General features: G+C 44.5%; 1 protein-coding gene across 1 annotated transcript in view; it reads left to right on the top strand.

Annotated features, from left to right (window-relative positions):
• The first annotated feature begins 691 nt into the window (after positions 1-691).
• LOC107285997 (obscurin) overlaps positions 692-4,925 on the top strand; it is a 190,237-nt gene continuing 186,003 nt past the window's right edge. The window contains exon 1 of the mRNA XM_029283797.1: positions 692-805. The gene's annotated coding sequence lies outside the window, so the exon portion shown is untranslated. The remainder of the gene's footprint in view (positions 806-4,925) is intronic.

The following is a 4,925-nucleotide window of genomic DNA, read 5'->3' as shown; positions in this document are numbered from 1 at the left end:
AGTCTGGACAAATGGCTGTCCTGTCTCTTCTTAAAAAGCCTCCAGGGATGGAGCACCCACAAGTTCAACCAGCCGCTCCCTCTGATTGATTGTTCACTGCTAGGAAATGTCTCTATAATTCTAGACTGGATCTTTCTTTGATAATCTTCCATCCGTTCTGCCTTCAGTTCCTTTGGGAGAGCAGGTGTTCCCCTCTTCTCTGTGGCAGCCCCTCAATATTGGAAGACACTATCCTATTCCTCCCCCCCCCCCCCAGTCCTTCTCTTCCTTAAACTAGACAATCCCACTTCCTGCCACTTTCATTGTAGGGTTTAGCCTGCAAAAAGCTTGTCCCCACGCTGGCTCAACTTTTACCCCAAACTAGAAATGCCCCACCCATAGCTGGTTCGGCAGCGCCCACTCCTCACCGCAGCCCGTCCGGCTTGATGCCTTTTGAGGCACCGCAGGAGAGAGATGAAATTTAATCTGCCTGCCAACTGACACCTAGGACTATTTTGGTGATGGACAGCCGAGAGAGGATCACGTCAGCAAGCCAACATGACTGGTGGAGACCGTTCAAAGGAGGAGCTGGGTCTCAGCTAAAGCTGGGGGTCGTCACGGCGAGTCTGGGGGCTTGCTTTATGCACATCCCCAACCTCACTGGGGTTTCTGTTTTCTTCTTCTTCCCCAGGGGGCTGGGAGGGGGGGGAAAAAGGGTGCCCTGGGCCCTCCTAGCCTCCTCTCCACCGTCTTCTGGATGGTAGCCGAAATTGTCAAGTATCTGTGCATCCTGTTCCAATGAAAGAGGCTTGAAACGATCCCCCAGGTAAGATCCTTCAATTTCACTCTGGACAGGACAGACCAGAGAATGGTGGCTTGTTGAGAAAGAGGCTCCAGAGGTTTTTTTTTTTTCCTCTCTCCACCCATTTCCATGTTGGTTTGTGAGGCTGAAAGTAAAAACAACAACAACACTTCATCAATTTTGTTTTTCAGTGTTGGTCTTCAGCCTCAGAATAAGAGAGTTGGAAGGGACCTTGGAGGTCTTCTAGTCCAACCCCCTGCTCAGGCAGGAAACCCTATACCCATTTCAGACAAATCACAGGCCAAACCTAGAAAGCAGTTTGGGTTTTTTTTCTGGGCGAGGCCAGTTCAACCCAGGCAGAATTTTAAATGTTGATTTAAAAGTAGAACAACTTGGATTTTTATGGGGGTTTAAGCAGGAAAATGCTCTTTTTGAATCGCATGGGGTGGGTATATATGGCACTGATTTTTGGACTTGGCTTTTTCTTCCTAAATGAGGAAGCGCTTTGCAAAAATTCTGCGTTCGGTGAACATCCAGATTTCAGCATGGGAGCAATTCTAACTATTAAATCTCCCCTGCTTATTCTCAGCTTGAATTTCTCCAGGGGAGCTTTGCAAAAAAGATAGAGCCCGACAGCTGAGGTTATTTTAAGAGCCATCGGTCAGTGGTCAGGCCTGGCTGGAATGGAGGGGCTGAGTCCTGTTTGCTTGTTATATACAGCCCCGGGGATCAATAGGCAAAGCATAACTTTAAAAAATATATATATATATATTTATTTAGTAGAGCAGAGCGCCGCGTTGGGTGGAATCTGCTTTGTAACATTTGATTGCAACGGAGATTATTCCTTTGAAAGTGTCGATGCAGATGGGAATGTTATTTTTCCAAAAATATATTTGGAGGCAGTCCTCGACTTAACAACGGTTCGTTTAATGACCGTTCGAAGTTAAAACGGCACTGAAAAAAGTGACTTACGACTTACGTTTTTCACCTTCCCATGATCAAAATCCAGATGCTTGGCAACTGGCAGGCACTTATGACGGTTGCAGTGTCCTGGGGTCTCTCTTCTGACCAGCAAAATCAATGGGGGAAGCCAGATTCATTTAACAACCTTAGGACTGCAGCGATTCAACTGAACAACTGTGGCATGAGGTTGTAAAACGGGGCAAAATCCACTTAGTGTCTCGCTTAGCAAACAGAAATGCTGGGCTCCATTGTGGTCGTAAGTTGAGGACTACTTGTATTAGATGCAAATTTGATTTTCCTATTGGGAAGAGGCTTGGCATAGCTTCAGTTCTTTTTATGCTTTGATTACAGTTACAGCCCTGCGAGGTAGGACAGGCTACGAAAGGGGTAGGAGGTGATTCACCTAAAGTCACTGTAATTATTGGGGATTGATCTGGATTGCCCTGCAGAGGCTTTGTTGAATTTGGTAGTATATAATCATGATGGCTTTAAATTTGTTGGATATAAGGAATGTTAATTTTTGCTTGTACCTTAATGATTACTTGAATATCGGTCATCTTTGATTTACAACTGTTTGTTTAGTAACCAAAGCTACAACAGCACTGAAACAACTGGTCCTCGTATTTATGACTGTTGCAGCATCCCCATGGTCATGCGATTAAAATTCGGGTGCTTGGCAACGAGCCGGTATTTATGACAGTTGCAGCATGCCAGGGTCATAAGATCCCAGCCAAAGCCAAGTCAAGGGGGGGGGGAGCTGGATTCACTTAATGACCACAGGATTCACTTAACAGCTGCAGTGATTTGCTTAACGAAAAGTGTTTAAAAGGGTTGTAAAAGCAGGGTGACTCCCTTAAGAACTGCCTCCCTTACTGGTGGAAATTCTGATCCCAATTGTGGTCGTAAATCGAGGATATTAGACTAAAAAAAGATTGGCTCTAACTAGGTGAGAATTATCTCTGTATTATTAAGCCAAACATGCATCATTTTGTATTGAGTGTAGGTTGTCCTCCTCTTACTGCCAAAACTGAGGCAAAAATTTATATTGCTAAGCAAGACAGTTGTTAAGTGAGCCTTACCTATTTTTGTGACTTTTTGCCACAGTTGTTAAATGAAACTGCCATTGTTAAATTAGTAACACGGTTGTTAAGTGAATCTGGCTTTCCCATTGACTTTGCTGGGTTCATGTAATCCCAGGACACTGCAACCGTCATAAATACGAGTCAGTTGCCAAGTGTCTGAATGTTGATCACGTGACCCCAGGGATGCCGCGATGGCTGTTAAGTGGGAAAAACAGTCATAAGCCACTTTTTTCAATGCTCTGAGCAGTCACTAAACGAACTGTTGTAAGTCGAGGACCACCTGTGGAGCAAAACATTGCGTTGGAAGACCATTGCTGTGTTGTTTTGTGTGATGTTTGTGGGGCTTCTGTGTGACAGAATGCTATTTGACTTGTCCTCGTCGCTTATCCTGTGAGGAAAAACACTCTTCATATGCTCAGAGGTGCCCTCTTTTCTAAGTAGCTGGATGGTTCTGAGAAAAGTTATTAGACTGTTTGCAAGTCAGATAGTTTTGTGTTTGTAGAATTCTCAAAAATTTCATTTTGTTTAGCAAGGGAAAATTTGCACTTAATGAAAATAGAAGGATTAAAACCAGATTAATCAGAGCTTGATTAATTGATTTTAAATCAGTCCTTGATTTAGGATCACAGTTGGGACCAGATATTTCACAGCTAAGCAAGGCAGTTGTTAAATGAACTGTGCCTGGTTTTTTTTTTTGCCATGGTTGTTAAGTGAACCATTGCAGTCGCTAAATGAATTATGTGGTTATTAAGTGAATTGGGTTACCCCCTTTGACTTTGCTTGTCAGAAGCCATCATAAATCAGTTGCCAAGTATCTGAATTTTGATCACATGACTCTGAGGATGCTGCGACCGTTGTAAGTGGGAGGATCAGCCATAAATTGCCTTTTTCAGTGCCGTTGCAACTTCAAATGGTCACTAAATGAATGATTGTAAGTCAAGGACTACCGTGCAGGCTGTCTTTGACTTACATCAGTTTGTTTAGCGACTGAAGTTACAACAGAACTGAAGAAAGTGACTTTTTCACACTTATGACCCTTATAGCATCCCCGTGGCCACGTCATAAAAAATTCAGGCCCTTGGCAACTAAGTCATATTTATGACGGTTGCAGTGCCCCGAAGTCATGTGATCCCCTTTTGTGACCTTCTGACAAACAAGGTCAATGGGGGAAGCCAGATTCACTTAACAATTGTGTGGCTAACTTAACAACTGCAGGGATTTGCTTAACAACTGTGGCAAGAGAGGTCGTAAAATGGGGCAAAACTCACTTAACAAATGTCTCACTAGCAACATAAATTTTGGGCTCAATTTTGGTCGTAAGACGAGGCGTATCTGTATTGAATGCCTAACTCTCACCCTTGTTTTTCTACCTAAAAATTATCGGAGTTGAAGAGCAACTGATTTTACGCCCTTTTTTTTGCTAAGGTTGTTAAGTGAATCACTGCAGTCGTTAAGTGAATCACTGCAGTCGTTAAGTGAATCACGTGGTTAGGAAAGATCAGGGAAAGGACCACTCCCAACTGCAATGGGCGGTCAAAATCTGCAAGATGGCAGATCTGGCGTTGCAAATGTCCATCGCCTTTAGTGTCCGTCATCTTGCAGATTCTGACCTCTGTGGCTATTAAGCTTTTAATCCAGTGTGGCTAAATCTGACTTAAATCTGGATTCGACTCACAAAAATAAGGCAAGAATTCAAAGTACTCCAGGCCAGACCTGCCACTGGTGGGAAGTGGGTTTGAAGTTTGCAAACAGGTGGAAACCCCATGTGGGTTGACTGGTATGCAATGCAGGGGGGGAGGGGCAGGCGAAGAAGGAGGGTGGGTGTTTGGTCAGGAGGAGAGGACAGCTGGGACCAAGTCATCAGGGTTTTAGGAAGCAGCACAGGGGACACTGTGGGCACAATAGCCCATTAGCAGACTGGGGAGAGAGATTTGGATGAGGCTGAGAGGTTTTGAATATGTGCTGAAAGTAGACGGAGATCTGGAGCACAATGAGGCTGGACTGGGACGACAGCCATTCTGTGGACAGCCTTGAATGCTGGCCCTCCTTCCTTCCTTCCTTCCTTCCTTCCTTCCTTCCTTCCTTCCTTCCTCCCTCCC

This window comes from Protobothrops mucrosquamatus, unplaced genomic scaffold (assembly GCF_001527695.2).
Source record: "Protobothrops mucrosquamatus isolate PMUCROS unplaced genomic scaffold, P.Mucros_1.0 scaffold235, whole genome shotgun sequence".
Taxonomy (NCBI): domain Eukaryota; kingdom Metazoa; phylum Chordata; class Lepidosauria; order Squamata; family Viperidae; genus Protobothrops; species Protobothrops mucrosquamatus.
This window is presented reverse-complemented; position numbering and strand designations above follow the sequence as displayed.